At 38.5% G+C, this 20,260-nt stretch overlaps 1 long non-coding RNA gene across 1 annotated transcript in view; it reads left to right on the top strand.

The window, feature by feature from the left end:
* LOC148429643 (uncharacterized) overlaps nucleotides 1-20,260 on the top strand; it is a 91,011-nt gene that overhangs the window by 12,573 nt on the left and 58,178 nt on the right. Inside the window, exons 2-3 of the long non-coding RNA XR_015867202.1 lie at nucleotides 8,488-8,620; nucleotides 9,419-9,514. This is a non-coding gene — a long non-coding RNA (uncharacterized LOC148429643). The remainder of the gene's footprint in view (nucleotides 1-8,487; nucleotides 8,621-9,418; nucleotides 9,515-20,260) is intronic.

The following is a 20,260-nucleotide window of genomic DNA, read 5'->3' as shown; positions in this document are numbered from 1 at the left end:
GAGGGTATTCTTCTCCACCTACAGATGGGGACGGATCCTGATTTTTGTAAATGCCTATGCACCAGAAAGCAGCTCAGAGTACACATCCTCCACGCCCTCCGGGATTCCTCCCTTCTACTAGGGTACTTCAATGCTCACGGGGCAATGACAGTTAGACCTGGATATGATTGAGAGGAACGGCCACACCGATCTGAACCCAAGCGGTGCTTTGTTTTTGGACTTCTGTACTTATCACGGATTGTCCATCACGCCATTAACACTGTGTACAGTGGAGATGCGGCACTGCCACCTTCAACTGGGGACATTGTGAACCGGTGGGCAGAATACTTCCTCCTCAATTCCACTGACACGTCTTCCTTACTGGATTGGGAGACCAGTGTGGTGGTCTCCCTCTTTAAGAAGGGGGACCTGAGGGTGCGGACTCTGTATTGGTGTGTCATGGCAAAAAAAAGAGCAGAGCCGAAAGGTGAAGCTTTTTGTTTACTGGTCGATCGACAGTCCTGTGCTCACCTATGGTCTTGAGCTGTGGGTCGTGACCAAAAGAATGAGATCCTGGAGACAAGCGGACAAAATTAGTTTCCTCTGCATGGTGTCTGGGCTCCCCCTTAGAGATAAGGTGAGAAGCTCGTCATCTGGAAGGGAATCTGTATCGAACCGTTCCCCCTCTGTGTTGAGAGGAGCCAGTTGAAGTGGTTCGGGCATCTGATTAGGAAGTGGCCGGAGAGAGGGAAGTCTGGGGTTCCCTGTTGAGTGCTGCTCTGAATTTAGGTTGTATTTTAGTGTAATTTTCCACTTTGGTTTCCTGACTGCTTCTGTGTCTAAATTCTACTCTTGTGACTCCTCATGTGGAAACTCAGTCAGCAAAATCTTTAAAACATCTAATTTAAGACTAAAGAGGATTACCGTCAAATGAAAAATATATTTGAATAACATATTATCTGAAATGTCTTTGATGTGATTGCTCTGAAATTGTTCATTGTCGTTGCAATGCACAAGTTTCAACTGATCTTCAACCTTTAGCAGCAATGATTACACTAATTTGTTTAGAGGACAAGATTGCGAAGGTCAAGCAGTACATAGGGTCAGGGCTTGTGCAGGGTATCACCTTTGGGTCTACAAGTTTGTGTGAACCAGGACATTCAGGGGTCTGCCACCTTCTTGTTTTCACGGTTTTGATGATCTTCCATGTGTTGTTAATGGGAAAAATATACACTTCGATTTCTGGCATCAGGCGTAATGAACTCTGAACATAATGGTGCTTCTGCATTAGGCAGATGAAGTCATCTAGTGCCAAGCTCGTCCTCCATTCTAGCTGCCCATTATTGTTGTAGGTACAGCATCCTTGTGCATGTGGGAAAGGTTGCCAATGTGCTTTTTGCTGCTTATTTAACACTGTTAAAACAATAAAAGAAAATGAGCCCCATAAAGGCAGACGCGTGAGGCCAGGGCTCCCGCCTAGGGACTCACACGCCACCCCCACCAGGCCTGCATCTTTCAAAACATTCAACATGAATGCGAATGAGAACTCGCGCCTTTGATTACGTCCCGCATCTTCGATGGAGATGTTGTTATCCTTGGCTGTCGCATCGGTTGATCTGGAGCCTTATCATCTTGTTCCAGCAAGAGCTCTGTCACACTAAGTCCTCTTTCAAGGTCGCGTTAATGTCACTTTGAGGTCACTGCACTCGCTGCGGTTGCCTTGGAGCGTCTGCTTTCTCGGGAGGGGACCTGCGTCGCTCCCCTCAATCACGGGAGAATTCATGATCCGCGGAGGAATCGTCTCTCATATGCTACTGAGCGCCTCCTTACGTTTAGCCAGCTAATCCCCTCAGGAGATGGGGGGCAGCGGACCATAGTAATATGGCTGGAGAGAAGCTGCAGATGGCGGGAATCAGAAGTTGAGAGAAGGTGGCCCTAACGAATCAGCGACAGTTGGGATGAAAAACTCACAGTCGCAGCACTTTCCCTAAAGTGTCTGCTATCAGATAAGCTAAGAGATTTAGTTAAGACTTCATATTTAGAGCGCAGCTTAAGCTGTGAGACGACGTCTTAACTGCGCCGATGCCAATGTCACATTGTGCCTGCCACGCTCCATTTGTCAAATCGGATATTATCTGAGTTTTTAAAGCTGTAATTCTGCATGCCTTTGCCGAATTATCCACGACCGCACGTGGTGAAAACACTCATTCGACCCACCGCCTCCGTGTAGTTGATGCATGTCATATCAGACGTCCCTCCTATGACATCTCTGTAATTATCATCAATATTCTATTGCAGAAAAATGGCATTAGCCACAATATTCCTCCATTCAACACACCCACACCCACACAAAACGATGTGTCACATTGCTTGATTGCGAAGCGGCCCGAGTACATTCAAGTTGTGCCAAAATGTCCTTGTGAGAATTCTGATTCCACTTTTCTCCCATTACGCTCCTCATGATCATTAACAACAATGGATGTCGTCTGTCATAAAGAGGATTCAGAGAGACACATCAAGCGCAGATCTGATCGTCCTCCACATGTCACTTAGTAATAATGCTGGCCGCCCACGGTCACATTATCATCATCATCATCGTCGTCATCATCCCAGTGAATATGGCTTTTTCCGGGCTCTGGATTGGAAACAACTTCATGATTCATCATGTTGCTACAGCACAGAGATGTACAGCTACCCCTCATAAATGGAAGGAAAGAGCATCTCTGGCGAAAGGGTTAATTATAAAATCGATCTAGCAAAGAAACATTAATCTGTGATTAATCTGCCTTCTGAACCACTGTCTGAATAAGAATGCACTTACATGTGCAGTGCGATGAAATAGATGGTCAACATCTTCATCATCCATTTTATTTAATTAGACAAAATGTCCACAGGAGAAAATAAACAAATACCATGTGAAACAAATTGGAAAATAATATACACCTCAAAAGTAAAAATTCACTCCAAGGACTTTTGTTCCAGATGTTCATGTTTTGCCGTTACACATTTGATGTCATGTTCATTTGTACTGGTATGTGTGTATGTATATATATATATATATATATATATATATATATATATATATATATATATATATATATAATATATATATATATATATATATATATATATATATATATATATATATATATATATATATATATATATATATATATATATATATATATATGGTGCTTGGGGAAGTAAACTGAAAAAGAATTTCATTGTGCAGTGTTACTATGCAAATGACAAATTAACTCTTGAATCTTGAATTATGTTCACGTTTAGGCAAACAGTGATGCCAAAACACAATCTGGGCTGTCTTGTGTTAAGGCAAAACACATAAAACTTGAAACCTACATTCCAAGTCTTCCAGTGTGCACTTTTGAAAACATTTTATTGGTTCAATGTTTCTTCCAAGTCTTTCTGTTTTACTCTGGCCACAGTCACTGTGGATTGTTCCTTTCAAGGAAACAAATGGGGTAAGAAATCCTAGCTGGATCCCCTGGAATCTTGAAAAAGTCTATGTAAGTCTTCTGCTCTGGGCTTGGTAATTCACCACACTTTAGCCCAATTGATTAATTTGTACATTATGAGAAATATTTAGAATCTTCTTGACAAGAACAGCCATGGCGACCTCCAACATCGTTATGAGTAACTGTCAAGTTCAAAGCTGTTGGTGTTTTTATGAAATTAGCCTTAACCAAACCTCGAGGGACTTATGCTGTGTGACAGAAGAGCATGATGGAACAGGTGGAAAAATTGTCAGTGCGCATAAGCATATGGATCTTCTTTTGTCAAAGTTCCCATGCCGTCGGGATAGTGTAATTTATCACTGCTACAAAAAACACGATCACTCCAGATTTGGTCAGCAGAACATAACTAACACCTCATATTTACACGCGTTTGCCATATGGCTTTAAGGTGTTGCGATGCATCATGTCATCACACTAACAACTGGCGAGAGACCGCCATAATGGTTAGGAGGACCATGGAATAAAAGTCAAGGGTGTGCTTGGAGTTTGCAGAATGAATGTGTCTGCAGACCTTGGCCAAGGGGAGCGCTCGCAGGAAATAATGTTGTGTCTCACTTTCCAATTAAATAAAACAGTAAATTATTTACAACGGGCCACTGAGTGTGCATCCACCTCATTTGCATTCATTCCTGTCACCATGGGGATGGATGTGACATTGTGCTGATGAATGAAGGCGTGGGGATTTTAAACAGAGCTTCTTCTGAAAGGAAGGACAGATGGTTATTTTTTATTTTTTTATGGGAGCTGCAGGATAATTAAACCCAATGAATGGAACTGTTATGGACGACAAGAAGGTGCTTGTATAAATTGTAAAAGATAACAAAGATGAGAGTTCCCGGAAAGTTGGCATCATCATTTCTTTCCTCTGGGTACCATCAAATTAGGTGCGCATATAATAAATAAAAGCTCATAACTACAGTATTCGATGATTGTAGCATGGTTTAAACCTTTTAACTGGTTGTCCTTGATGTAAAGTTAATAGCGAACTCACACAGGCTCGGGGTAAACATGCAAAATCCACACCGAATAGGTTGGAGCGAGCTGGAATTGAATTGGGGACTCTGAACTGTGAAGCGGACGTGCTAACCACTCAACCGCAGAGTCGTCCATACAGAAAAGTGTGACTTAAATTTTTCTTTGAAGGGTTGTTGCGTTCTTGTTGGCCGACATTAACGGTGGCATTGAATTTTGTTCTCTACAAAACTCAGTGCCACTGCAAATGTTATGTTAATAATCTCAGGTTAAATGGACAGTGTTGTTCACCGTGACACAATTTTTTTTTACTTTGCCTTTACCAAAGTTAGCCACTCATCCTATTCCCAAGGCGACTAACTAGCACATAATGATTGGTCGGATGGATCTTCTATGCCATTGCAACTCACTTATGTTAGCCTGCCTGGCACATTGCCGGCTGTGATGAAGGTTTTCAGCACCTCTGATAATGAATACTGATTCCGCTGTCCCTGGGTTGACAGACTAACAAGTGTTTCTCTGTGACTGTTTTTCAGTAGTTAATGTTACCCAATAGTATTTGCAAATCATTTTGCATGGCCAAACCTTTTTTTTCCTAACTGAAAATGGACAATATTAATTCCTGTAATTCCAAAAAAAAAAAAAAATATATATATATATATATATATATATATATATATATATATATATATATATATATATATATATATATATATATATATATACACACTCACACAAACCTCATACAGGCCTCATGCCTACAAATGTGTTGTGTCACAATTCAAGGTCAACATGGGCCTTAAAAAATAAATTGCCCCTGTAAGCTTTCCCAGCAGATGGCGGCCATCTTGGCTTATCTGTGCGCGGTGTTGTTTTTTTAGTCAAGTTGCGCTGCACACAGCCTCACTGACTGAACACAGGTGGAACGGCCGAATTACAGTCTGAGCGTTGGACATTAACCCGCTCTATCTGGGCTGAAATTGTCATTACTGATGACACCCAATGTAATTGCTAATTTTACGCTCGGGCAGACACATTTTCCACACGTCTTCTGTTCATTCAACTCTTCTTTTTGTGTATAACAGACCAGGCTTAAGTTATTCAGCCCTCTTTTCTAGCTTTCTTTAGAGTCAGTAGAAAAAAACATGAAAATTTCAAGAACCCACTCACGCTCTTTGATCCATTTCTCAACAGCATTCCACAACTGGATGCACAAACAAAAAGTACAGTTAAAGAAATGAAAAGAGAACATGCGGACTGGAAGGAGCGTACCCAATGCAAATTCTACTATGAGTAAATATCTTGATTAGAACTCTTGCGCCATATTGGTGACCTTTTCTCCGTTTCTAAATTGTAACTGTTTTCTGTAGACTCATCAAAAGTGTACAACACTAAGGTTACAGAAAAAAAAAATCACCTGAGATATTATCAGTCAGTCTGTTACATGCGACCTGCCATCATTACTCAGCATCTATTTATTTTTGTCATTCACAAACCTATTAAAATGAACCGAAAGCTTAAATCTATCACCGGTTACATTTTAAATTCAGTTAGAGCTTGAGATGTCAGCCATTATTACAGAATTACTTACTGGGTTTTAAAAGGAGCCTAATTTAAAATCTTCCAATGATTTAATTTTACAAGTACTGAGTAAAACTGCCGCTGAAGCTCACATAATTTTATGAATGCTAAGTGACATGCTGAAATGTTTCATATACATAAGGGTGGGATGATGATTAACACATCAGAATGGTAAGAATGTTTGGATTACAGTTAAGTGGTTCTGCGATCTAATCCTGACTATGTGGACTGCACGTTCTCCCTGTAGTACTTTTGGGTTTTTGTGGGTACCCTGCTTTCCTCCTGCATTCCAAAAGTTGTTCAGAAGTGTGAGTTTGTAATGTAATGTGAGTGTGAATGTTTGTTTACCTTCAGTAGCTCAATGATTGCTGGTGACCAGTCCCAAGTACATACTGCTTCTCGGCAAAATTAACTGGGATGAGTTCTAATTCACCCACAACCCTAATTCAATTTAAACCTTTATTTTACTCTTGAGAGATCTTTAAGGACAGTCGTTTATTTTCAGGGATGTCAAGAGGACAGAGAAAAAAACAACAAAGCAGTTACATTTTAAATTGAAATACCTGCTAGTTTTATACTGTATATATATATATATATATATATATATATATATATATATATATATATATATATATATATATATATGTAACCACTAAAGTAGGGGTAGATTTATTTTCGTAAAATTCAACCAAATTGAATTAAAAAAAGGGGCGAACGATTTATATGCGAGATTGACTGGTACATGGAGAGATAGGGTAAATGCTACATGCTAAAAATTCTATTGAGTATCAGTGTCTGTGGAATATTTTGAGATTCAGATGAAAAACTTGTGGTGGTGGTTTTAATACATTTAAGACATTGCCCAGGAAACTTTCAGCCAGTAAAAAGTCACCTGGAATATCTTGTTGTACAATTTATGATGCTCTTCCTCTGCACTCCCTCTGACACAATGATTGAAAAAAGTACAAGTGCTAAACTTTGATTTTTGGTTAATAGAAGTCTTCCATAACAAGGTGAACCCCTTGCCATTATAAAACCTTTAGTGCATGTCCAAACCCAGTTCTCGAGGGCCGCCTATCCGGCATGTTTTGAAGGTTTCTGTCCTCCAAACACACCTGATTCAAATGATCAGCTCATCAGCAAGCTCAGCGAAAGCCTGACAACAAACCTGATCATTGGAATCATCAAAACATCAAAACCATCAAAAACATGCAGGATAGGTGGCCCTCGAGGACCGGGTTTGGACATGCCTGCTTTAATGATTGTTCACGAATATCAAATGTGCAATTTTAACAACACAAATGCAACTCCCTTCTTATGCTATTATTGAAGTAGGCCTCTTATCCCTGCAGCTACTGTATATAGTATTGAGCAACAAGGTATCATACGTTGGAATTTATAGACATATGTATAGAAATATCCTGATTTCTGCATTTAAATGGTCATCTACTTACAGTGCAATGTCTGTTTATATGACTCTTGCATGCTACATGGAGTATTCGGTTTACAAAGGAGCTCTGCCATCTGCCCAATCTGTACGCAAGTCGGAATGCTAACCAAATAACGTGCAAACACGGTCATATAATCGTGGGTTGTGACAATAATTACTTGTATGAAAAACACTTGAAATGATCACACTTGAAATTAAGTGAACCACATGAAGGTGTGATTGTAACCTCAAAATCGTACGTTCATCATAGTATCACCCCCCCACCATACTGGATTTGTACGAAGAACTTCCTGCTCACATCACTTCAGACCATCATGAGTGTGTGACACTCAGACAGGATGGATATGGATTTTCTCATTGTGGTGTCATTCATAATTTGTACGAGGCATAATTATTTTACCTAATCTTGTATTTGATTCCCAGCGGAATGCCCTATTGGCCATCCATGTACAACGCCATGACATGAAACCCATCATTATCACATTGCACTGTGAAAGGTTAGTGCGCTCCGCCAAATTAAAGGAGAACGTGCTTATCACGCGGGCACATAGAAGTAAGAAAGAAAAGGGAATAAATGTGTCCACTGATCCCCTCTCCTCAAGGCCAAATGCTGCTTCTGTTTTCAGTGGGCTGCAGGCAGAGCAGCTCTTAAATAAAATTAAACAACATCAATAAATTCCTTTCCAAAACTTGAAAGAGAAGTTGGTTGCTGTGCATCATAGCTTTACTAGTGAATGTAGTGGCAGTCATTTATGACAATCCTTTAATCATTTATGATGATCACCTCAGTGTGAATATTAGTTGGCTTTCTAAAAGTAAACTTGTCATTTTTTAATTTTTTTTTTTTCATTTTGAAAATGCAACACAATACAAAAGATATTTGAACTAAGTCCTTGCATCTCAGGAGAATGGTGTTCACACCCTTTAGGAATAGGTTTTCAGTTCCTCTTGTGTGCATTTCGGTTGCAGGTGGCTGGGGCCTATTAGGAGTCCAGCAGCCGGGGGAACCTGGATCGAGAACATACCAATCCCGCAAAAAGATTTGATCTCAGATCTCTTTACAGTGAGACAGTGCTACCCACAACTATCACTGTGCTGCTCTGTAAGTAAAATAATGTTTTCATTTATAGCTTTAAAACTTTTACATACAGTATATGACCTCTCCATTTGGGTGGGTAGTTTTATTAGACAGGGTGAATGTTTTTTTTTTTTCACATATAATGTGAAATGTCACTTACATACATGAAATAAAGGTATTTATGATGCCTTGAGAACACATTACAGTATTTCTATTTTCAAAGAGGCCAGACGGTGTTGCCAAGGTTACTAAAAGCGTCTCGGTCTGTTTTTTTTCTGTTGTGATTTAGCGTGTGGAGTTTTTGCTTTATTTTGCCTTTCGTTCATGTTTGTTTCGGCCGCGTCTGCTTTTTCTCTGTCTCGCCAGTACCATCTCGTCCACCTGTTGTCCGCGTTTCGATGTTCCTTGTATGTTAGCTCATCCGGTTTCCCTGCCTTATCTTCTCACCCAGCTATAGTGTATTTTCTGTAATTAGTCTTTGTGTATTTAAGCCACTGTCTCTTTGCAGCCATTGTCGGATCATTGCTAAATCTTACCCCGCCGCTGTGCTTTTTTCCGTGTTTCCTACGCCGATGTGTATTCACCTCATAGTCCTCCTTGCGTCTCTTTTTCCCCAGTCACCCGGTCGCAGTTTCCTGCGACATGCCAGGACGTGAGAAATAGATGTAAAGTGCTATACCCAAGTGCTGACGGACAGATTGTTGATAAAAGATGAATGAGAAACAATAAATAGCTATGAATAGAAATATATGAATGCAACTTGGGGAAAGAAGTGCAGATGGAAAAATAACAAAAAAAATAATCTCTTATGTTGAACCAAAGGTCGCGATCTTGAGTTGGCATGTGCTGCATGCTCATCTGCATTTGCACTGAGGGTCAGCGGCACACACTGGGAGAAGCTCCGCGGTCAAGGATAAGGTGAGTGAACTGCCCTTGACCGAAATGCCATGTGTCCCTACATAAGAGTTACTGGATGCTGCTACTCAATGTGGGGTGTTTACTAAGGTAAATTGAAAAAAAATAAACCTACATGTTGAAGAGTTCAAATTCAATTTAGGTAGAGTCCCATCATTTGCTTTTAGGATGGGAAGCAAGGTTAAAAGGAAGGCTTTTTAGAATATGTTGCTTGTCTGTGGGTATATCATTCCATAATGCACCTTGCATTAGCCCAGTCAGTGGTAAAGAAGGTGGGTGAACACTGCCTCATTTGCCTCAAAACAAACAGAACACAGCAGATTTAGCAAGGCTGGTAAAAAAACAAAACAAAACAAAAAAAACATGAACAGGACACCTATAGATGTGCATTTTATTCATTTTTGGTCATGTACAGTATATCTTTGATGTGATCAGTATTTTTATGAAAACAGGCTAGAAAAATATTATTAATGCACATAGATGTGCATTTTATTTATTTGTCATGTACAGTATATATTTGATAAGGGCTGTATTTTTATGAAAGAAAGCTAGAAACATATTTTTAAAGGGACACTGTGTAAGATTTGACAGTTTTTCATTACGGACAGCAGGAAGTGCTGCATTTACCATTGTCCATAGCTGTAACAAATGGCAGCCCCTGGAGAAGTGCCACCCCCAAAGTAATATAATTTAATGATAATTATATCTACGTTTATATTTAAAACATACTGCTCATTGTTAAGAACATATTTACTGCTCGTTTTTAAGAACATATTTATTTGCAAGTTTTTTACATTTATATAATTTAATTTATTCATTTTCAATTAAAAACAGTCAATCTTACAGAGTGTCCCTTTAAGAGACCTGAGAAATACAACAATTCAATGGATAATAGTTTATTGTTATAGCAGTAGTGAGGCTGAAATGACTGAATGTACCGCAGTAACTACGCAGCGTGAATTGTGAACGATAATAGAGCAACCTTTGAATTGCTGTGAACCATTTCTTGTCCTTTCTTCATCAAGTATCCAATTTTACATTTTTACCCCTTCCACAATTTATTTCAATAGGACCAAGCTAGGCCAATATTGAGTCCCAATGCAATCCAAGGGCATTCACAAGGGTAGGGACAAATACAAAGCCGCGCTATCATACGGAGACTAATTGAAAGGTTTAGTTTAGTTTAGTTTTGTTTTATTCTATCTTGATTTGTAAGTTAAACTGTTTTAAAAAGTGTGAGCTGATGGTCTCCATTGATGTAACGTAGTCTGTGCAGCTCTCTCTGCGCTAAACATAAAGGGAATAGAGGGAGCTGCTTCAACTGGCAGGGAGCAGGCTGCACTCCCTCCAACATTGGCGTAAACACCCTATACTACCTCCACTAGATTAGTAAACTGTAACTACATAACTATTTTGTAGATTTATTTGACTTTGAATCGATAAAAACTTCCAAGCGTTTTCAAAATGTAACATTTTTGCCCCACTTGCCCCTCCATCGGAACACCTGCCTGCATGTGCAAGGGCTCGGAAGATGCATCTTTTCGCTTTTAATCACCAACGTGCTACTGATTGGACAGAGGTGATCGACTGAGGTGATTAACAAGAGGAGAAGAGCTGAAATGGCAACAGCTAATGAGGCACTCTGGGACTAGAAGGTTCAGTGTTTGTGACTTCACTGAACAACACAGAACAACTGAGAGACATGGACTGTCGGGAGCAATTTTTTAATATATGGAAAAAAAAAACACTTAGGCTGGCTGTATGCCAGGAAAAAAATACAGGACTGTACACCCTCTTACTGTTGGTCATGATTGCCACAAACATGGCACAATTTAAGTTTGTTTTGTTTTTTTAGGATGTTCTGCAAGTTTGAAATTATGGGTTTGATTAAAGTGTAAATGTTATTGAAAATTTGGTAGTTTGTGGTATATTTACAGTTTAAAGGGTTTTTTCTTTTTCTAGTTGTAGTTTCAATAACTTGCATAGCTACTCTACCTGGGTTTTACTGTGGCATGGGTAACTCGAAGCTTGTAGGGTTGCACATTAAAAAAAGACTTTAGTTGAAAAAAACAACAACAACAACAACAACAATGTAAGAACATGGGTGTGGGGGAGTTTAGAAACAAAATACCTAAAACGTATTCTTATTTTTTTTCCAATATTAATCCCAATCCAAAAATATCTTGAAATTTAATGAGCATTTTTGGAGGGTCTAATTTTCATGAGTTTGCCTTTTTTCCACTTAAAGCATTTTAATGGCCTTCAGTTTTGTACAGTCGGGTGAGGTCTTTGTCTTCTGCGAATAGCAGAGTTTGAATGTATATTTTTTAGGTGTAATATCTTTTTTAAACTTTCAATTACTGTACCAGACTTTGTTCATTGTGTTTGCACAGGCTATTTCATTACCCGATCCTATAACTCGAGTAGCCGAAATAATTTTTGGTGGCTTTGGAATAACATGCAGGATAAACAAAGTGCCTGAATAGCATTACATTTTTGAGTGAGGTGACTTTTGTAAAGGGAAAAAAAAAGCTTGAAATGTGTTCTTGCACTTAATTTCAGTTTCCCGTTCACACAGCACACACTTGGCAAGAGCGACAGGTACATAGATGTAGCACTCATGTAGATATTTGACATTTCATTTTTGCATTTTTCCAGATTTCCTGTTTTCTTTTTCCTCGACCATCCTCCCCTTTACTCCCCAAGGATAGGGGGGTTCCTTTGAATAAGGCCGAAACGTAGCCTAGAGAAAAGCTAAGAAGAAATGACTCCGGCAGATGTGTTCCCCTTTTCGTGCAAAAAGACCAAAGGCATACAATTAGATCACCGCAAAAACGATAGATATGTTTTTTCGCACCTCACATTTGTTGATGAACACCTGAAGTCAATAAAAGGAGTTAGCTTTCTCCACATAGGTGCTGCTAACAGATTTATGCACTGACTTTCCCATGTAAACACTGCTTTGGGTAAGGAAGGCGACAGAAGCCTTCATCATAAATAGTCTCAGTTCGATAACTCAATAAAGTATTTGAGACAGCGGCTGCTGAGGGACGAACTTCAGAGTGAGGTGTGGAGAAGTCACACTAGTATTTACGTCGGCAGGAGGACAGATGGGGAGAAAGACAAAAGTTAGCTGGTGGCAAAGACTTCTTGCAAAGTCTTCTTTTTCTGTATATAAATAGTTATTCATTTGCATCATACAATTAATAGTCCCCCCTATTTTTACCTCACAGTGTTTTGGTTGTTCCTTAAGCCTACATCTGCTTAATAATGTCCCACATTTCAGTTTCAGTTCTAATTCAGTAACACTGTTAATGATGGGAGTCGAGGCTTTGTTTGTCATTGTCCAATTATGGTCTGGTTGTTCCTCATAACTGCTTGCTTCATTGATCTGCAACAAACTATTACAGTTCTCATTGACGCACTTATATATCAAACTGGTTTGCCTTTTAGTACTTCATGCACCGTTTGCCAAATATGCGACGCTGAGGCTTTGTTGGGACTTGAGCATAATTCAAGTTTGAATACAAGAGAAAATAAGCTGCGTAAAAAGGAATTGAAAGAAATATGTACTGGCTAGGACATTCACTCTGGACTGTTACTTTGGGTTCCGGGAGCTTTCCTGTTGCAAGTATGAAGGAATCTGCAAAATAATATAAAAAATAAAATAAAATAAGCCCATCCTTTGTGTGCCATCAACTTGAAATAGAACTCGAATAGGGAAAAGGAGTAATAGACCCACTATTGAGACGTTTCATAAGTGACGCATTATTATTAATAATTACTCAGCTTGACAGGTATCTTTATTAACAAGTTTTGATTTTTATTGTGTTGTACGTCCTCTCCTCCAACAAAGAAAATTGTTATTGTAACACTCCATTACAGATAACTCTTAATATCAACATGACAGCAGTGGCTAACATTGGTGCTATTTGTATCTTAGTAGTACTTGTACTGCTATTTTCCGCAAGGCAGATTTGCACTCCTTGTTTTTTTACAAGCACATATTCCTGATGACTAGCGATGTTTGAAAATCACCCTGGTGTATCAATGAGGGATCATCATGGGGAGGGATTAAGGCTACTTTCAAATCTTGCTAGCAGCTACAATGCTGCAGCCTCCTCCTTCCAGTGTTACCGGTTGATTTTGAGAGGAACATGAGACCAAATGTAACTGCACATAGAAAAAGTATTTGAACATAATCAAACAAGTCAGTGTCTAGTCTGGTATAATTGTTTCCAAAGAGATTAAGCATACAGTACCGTATATATTGTAGATAGGTTTAATGGCCCAACTCACATAGGAGTGCTCTAATCTCTCACAGGAGACACAGAGTGAGACATATCAGGTATTAATGTACTGACAGCCAAGCAGTTCTGACTCTCTCATCCTCGTGAATATGGATGAGCAAACCCACCGGGGGCCTTTGCGCAGCTGGCTTTATCACTTTAATGCGCATTATGGCAATAATGAGCAAGAAGCTACTTAGATCCCATAATTCTCCAGAGTCTCGTAATAAATAACAGCTTACATGTAGCTTACTTATAGCAGATAAATAGAAGGAGGGGGGGGGGGGGGTGCACCTGTTAACCCACCCTTCCAAGCACCTTTGTGGATTACAAATGTGAAAGAAATTGACAATTTGAGGGGGATCGGTGATGTGTGACACTCGGGTGGACTTAAATGCGAAGAAAATATCCCATTCCACCCAAAAAATTCTCAGTGCCATTATACAACCAGGTCCATTACTCAATATGAAGATGAATGAGCCTGCAAAAACACAATAACTCCTCAGCATGTAAAGTTATCAGTGAATTATTAACAGAGCTACTCATCATTGATGATAAGGAAGGGAAAAGTCTCACATGCTCCAATTTCTTAGCAGGGAGGAAAACATCCAATTCTTGCATTTTTTATGTACAAAAGCAATAAAGTGAAACACCCTGACACACAAAAACATGCACAGATATGGCAGTTGCAATCAAATGCGACATATAATTTATGTAACTGTGTAATCATCAGTTTGATCACAGCGGATCAATTAAGAATCTTATACGCAAATGAATACTGTGTTGCAATGGATTCCACGACAAGTGTAACCAATAATTTTTTTATGAATCCATTTCAATCTGGCTGCAGTTGAAATAAATAAGTCAATGATTACAAAGGCATTGTGTTGGACCGTTTTAAATTCAAAGCTTTCTCCCAACGACAGCTGAATAGGACATAGTAAATTGGCTGCAACCCTAGTGAGAAGTACCTGAGTGAGAAGTACCTGTTCAGAGAATGGGTGCATGAATGGATGTGTGTAAATTGGGTGACATCGGCTCCAGGGGTCACAAATCTTAAACTGTTGCAGATTTTTTCCCTAACATTGGTATACAATTATGCGCCCCATCCTATCGAGGAGCACTCCTAAGATGTTTATCATTCCTTTACATAGTGTTGCTTTAGCCCTGGTGTAATATGTCCTCTTCGTGTGCGCATGTGTGGAGTTTTCTTTCTTACATATTTTCCTAGACTTTGCACAGGCAGAAGGCATTTAGTGTATGTAATAGGAAATGTAAAACAAACAAACAAACAAAAATAAACAATGTTTGGCAATGTGTACAATTGTGTAATTGTATTCTCAACATATTTTTGCGCAAGACTAAGCTGCTTCAAAGACCGAGAGCTATGTTACGGCTTGAAATTCATATAATGGTATTGAATAACAATTTTAGTTGTGGCATTAATGGTGGGTATAAAAGTGTTGGAATCACAATGGGAGTATATCTGATGGTTGTTTGAGTGTGGAAATGTTGTCCAGTTAATATTTGTCACAAGTATGGTATTCATTTTTCTCTCTGCTTTTCATTCAAAATGTCTATTCCCATAAACACATACAATATATATTTATTATTTTTTTCCCAACAAATCAAAGCAACACAGCTTGACAAAACTAAATAGCACAATAAAATAAAATAAAAGCTTCAGTGATGTCAGACTCAAATAAATACCCCTCATGCGCAAACGTACACATTACTGGGTTTTTAAAAGCACCGTAGTGCGTGCGTCCAGCCGTGATTTGGTGTCTCCTTGCTTCCTTGGTTAAACATTGGAAGTTTGCAAATTCAGTGTAGCTCCAAACACCAAATTGAGCCTTTGCAAACAAAAGGCATTTCCAGCAGAACGATTTGCCAGGGTTAGCTCACGCCATTGGTAGCCCAAAAATGGCCACGTCGGGTTAGCTAATAGCTACGCTGCGCCACTCAAACAATCAACCAAAGCCAACACCCTGTAGCTTGGTTATTGAGCATTGCACCGCCTTCCTAGAAGGGGCGTAACCAAATGGATATAATATGAAATGAAAAGAACAGAATTCAGAGAATAAATTTATATAAAAAAAAAAAAAATTCAATTTAAATTCATTTTAATATATATATATATATATATATATATATATATATATATATAGTAAAATGAATTTAAATTGAAATTGTTCATTATAGTTATTATAATTATTATAGCTTGTTATCGCTATGATAATGATGTCAGTTTATGTTAGGCTAGCAGAGAAGGCCTTGCTGGCCATGACGGTCCGCCACTGCTCAAAGGTAAATAAATCCTTTCTATATTTTTTATTTATGATGTTGTTTAATTGTATACATGTATATGTTGTATAAATAGCACTCAGTATACTATTTAGATCACAATATTTAATATGCATATACAATTTTGATGTTTTTACCTGGCATTTTACACGCATTAGCTAATTAACATAGGTTTGGATTGCCCGCCATACGGCAAATTTGCGGAACGGATTCTCGTAAACTGGGGGTCCACTGTATATGTCGTTGGCCACAAAAATGCAAATGGTGGACTGCAATTGCCCCCTGGCTGCAGTTTGTTCACGTTTGCTCTAGGTATCTGGTAATTGTAATGCGTATTATACCTGGTTTCTCTATGCGCATTATGAGTTGTAAGGATGGCAGTTCATGTGACATAGACTTATCGCTCTTTGGTTGTTTTTAAGACAGTTTGGAGCTGATTAGTGTGATCTGTCCACAGATCATTTATTGCAAAGACATGCCAATTTTTACGCCAAGCAATGTCTTTCACCAAATTGTCAGATACAAATAAGGCTCAGAGGGAATACATTTCTGAGCATGTTGAACTAGATTGTAGTTATTAAAAATCACATCAAGAAATATGTTCCCTTGGCTCGAAAAAGCTCGGGAAACAACAATTTGTAAATTGAGGTGTGCACATGGAAATGCTTTATCAAATTGTACCTTTGGTTCATTGGTTTCTATTGTGTACTTTATTGTTACTTGGAAAAGAAAATGCTTAAAGTACAGTATACTTGAGCATGAGAAATGCTTCCTGTTTTACTTGGATTTATGGATTTTTTTGGACAATTTGTACTTGGAACAGACATAGATGCACAGAGGAATGTTATGTTCCGTTGTCAATTGATTTAATACCACGCAAGCTGAAGAAAGCACCAGTTGCTCTGTGTTTTCATTATTTCTGAGTTATTCCTGTTAGTTTTCCTTAGAGGAAATTTTTTTTTTGTTTTGGCTGTGTGTGTGTGTGTAAACATAATATATATATATATACTGTATATATATATATATATATATATATATATATATATATATATATATATATATATATATATATATATATATATATATATATATATAATTTTTTTTTTTTTTAACAGAACAGTTTTGCGGTGCAGTGATTTGTGTTTTGGGTTCAACTTGAGGTTGAACACGAACCGACAGGTTTGATTATGTGGTGGACTGTGGGAAACAACAGATTTTACAGGAGATAATCATTTTCTTGGGATTTTTGTGATATAATGCATTCTTCTATTAGCTTAATGTCTTTTAAAATACCAGCTGTGTAAAAGCAAACCACTGACATTTACATGCGTTTGTATGTATTGACCACATGTCTGCAGATGATGCAGGAGTACCGGGAGAGGGGTTCCTGGTCCCGGTCATGTGTGTGCACAGAGCATATCAAGTTTATGCAAGATTAGCTGTGCCGGTTGCACCAACTTCCTCTGCTTTGACAATGAACGATTCGTGCATAATGAGGTGTCGACGGACATGCTGCGTAATGCAAACTGCGAGACTAACTATTCACCACAGTCGGACATATGACCTGACTCTGTTCACGATAATTAGGATTTTTCTGTCGGTGAGGTCCTGTCTTCGAGGAGAACACTACCCGGCCTCCCTGTAGGTGCAGCGTCATGCATACAAATGGAACTCTAAGAATAGCCTTAACTCATGTAGGTCAGGTCACAGCATCATTGGGATTCTTGGAGAAGAAATACAAGTTTATGTGGAGCACTATCTGACAGAATTTATTCACATATATGAAGCTAAGGGCTTCTCCTACTGTTGATCAGAGGAATATGCACTGGAGCACAAGTGTCAAACTCAGGGCCAGGGGGCCAGATCCGGCCCACCGCCTAAATTTATGTGGCCCGCAAAATGCTAATTATGATTTCAAGTTTCTGGCTAAAATATGGAATTTGCAAGTTGTCTTCAGGTTTCACACATTGTTTTGTTACCAATACCCCTTTTGAATCGTTTTTAGCAGCATCAGATTTCATAATATCTTATGTTTTTACAGTCATACTTAAAATTCATTTGACTTCACTGTCACAACGGCCCTCTGACAGAAACTATAACTACAATGTGCCCCATGATAAAAATGAGTTTGAAACCCCTGCGCTATAGGTTAAAAGCCTGTCTAGCCTGTCTGTCTATCACTTCCATCAGCTCTAGCTGTTAATGGGAAATACTTGGCTGTCAGTTAGTTTTACAGTTAAACTTTTTAATTTCGTGATTTGGTTTTATTTAATTCAGTCATGCTTTCTGAGGATCACCATATGAGTTTCATGTGGGGCCTTAGAGCCTTTGGTGATTTAGCACCATTGGTGTTCAACTATAAAATAATATTGATTAAATGATGGTGTGTCTGTCCGGCCATTTGTCAACTGATAACCTCCCCCCCTTCTCCTGCATTTCATGTTAGTTACGATAATGATCATTTTGCAGCTTACGGTATTTGAACCCACACATTTTCAGTGAAGTGGATGGCCTTTTTTACTTATGGGGATGCTCCTGGAAATGTGGTAATGCATCTTTTTTTACATTCACGGAGGCAGTACCATCTGGGTTAATTATCAATTAAGTTGTTGTCACTCACAAAACAACATTATAGCTAACAAACCAAGCAACACATTAAGAATATTAATATCAAAAAATATTTGCATGAAAAGCTAATTTTTCTCAGAAAGCAGCATGTTACCCCACATATTTTCCTTTACAATAAAAAAAAAAATATACAACATTATTGTGGCTGGGTTGAATCATGTTCACTTCCACAATTGAGCCAGTCTGAACTTCTGTAATTTATTTATGGTGGGAAACTCAGAGCCATTAGCGGTTTAGCAGAGTCAATGTCAAACAATGAAGCTTTGTAATCACTAGCATGATTCAAATAAATCTCATAAATACAACAAATATTTGTTTGAAACTATGAATTCAATTCAATCAATGTAAATACAACAACAGTAAAAATAATTAAAGAATGAGCATAATAAATACGAAAAAATGAGATCATGACACACGGATGGACTTCAGACAAGAGGTGCGATACCTACCTGACCATCAGGCACATATCAACAATCATTTATACCTTTGGGCCATCTAGAATATTTATTAAACTAACATTTCTGTTTTTGAAATGCAGGGTAAGCGTGAGTAAGAGAAATCCCACGCAAACACTGGAAGAACAAGCAAACTCCACACACAAAGTCCGAAGGCTGGCTTTTAAACTCAAATCCCACATATGTGAAGCAGGTGTTGTTGATATTGTGCCACCTGGTTGGAGAAACAAATATTTGTAAATATGTTTTTCAGTATATGTACAAGCTTGGACGTACAGATTTTGAAGTAGAGATTGACAATGGTCTGAATAAGCATGAAAGCCTTGAGCTAAATGTTTGTCCACATCCGTCATTTAATCCCATCAACAAACAGATAAAAACTTTTTTAACGTCTTTCATTTTGAGACTTTCAAGTATCAGCAATAAACCACAAGCCACTAAAAGTTTTGCAAGTGGTCGGAAACCCTCAAGATACTTGTTAAACTGAATCACTGCAGCCCTCTATGTCTGCCGAGCCACCCTACAACACCTTCAGTTCTTCAATTCCTCAGCTGAACTCTGCTCAACTGTAGAAAAAAAAAAACACTAGCAGTGAAACAAAATGCTGCACCTAAATAACATTGGAAAATGGTATAATGAAACTTTAGACATATAAAGAAAATAAAAATAAAAAGCCAATTGTTGAATGTTATTGTATGACTGCTTGTTACTGTAATATCCTTGTTTGTCAAAAAGGGGCGCTGTAGCTGACAAAGGACAATAGAAGAAGTGTGCTTGATGTTCGCGCCTTTTATGTATTCCCTTCCTCTTTGCACTTGACTCTCATGGAGAACAGTTCGTTCATGTGTGATGTTAAAATAAAGTGCACCAGTGTTTGATAGCGGTGAAGTGGTCTGTCGTGTTAGAGGGTTCATCCGCTGTGGCCAGGCAAAAGGATATAAGCTTGGTTGATGACATAACCAGGGATTTTAACACCAATGTAATAATAATGCAATAATCAGCCATCAATTCATATTCTTTTGACACTTATCCTCACTAGGGTTAATGGCTTGCTGGTGCCAATGCCAGCCGTT

This window comes from Hippichthys cyanospilos, chromosome 1 (genome assembly GCF_059441005.1).
Source record: "Hippichthys cyanospilos isolate Australia breed blue-spotted pipefish chromosome 1, RoL_Hcya_1.0, whole genome shotgun sequence".
NCBI classification, from domain to species: domain Eukaryota; kingdom Metazoa; phylum Chordata; class Actinopteri; order Syngnathiformes; family Syngnathidae; genus Hippichthys; species Hippichthys cyanospilos.
Note: the sequence above shows the minus strand (reverse complement) of the source record. Positions and strands in the feature narration are given on the sequence as shown.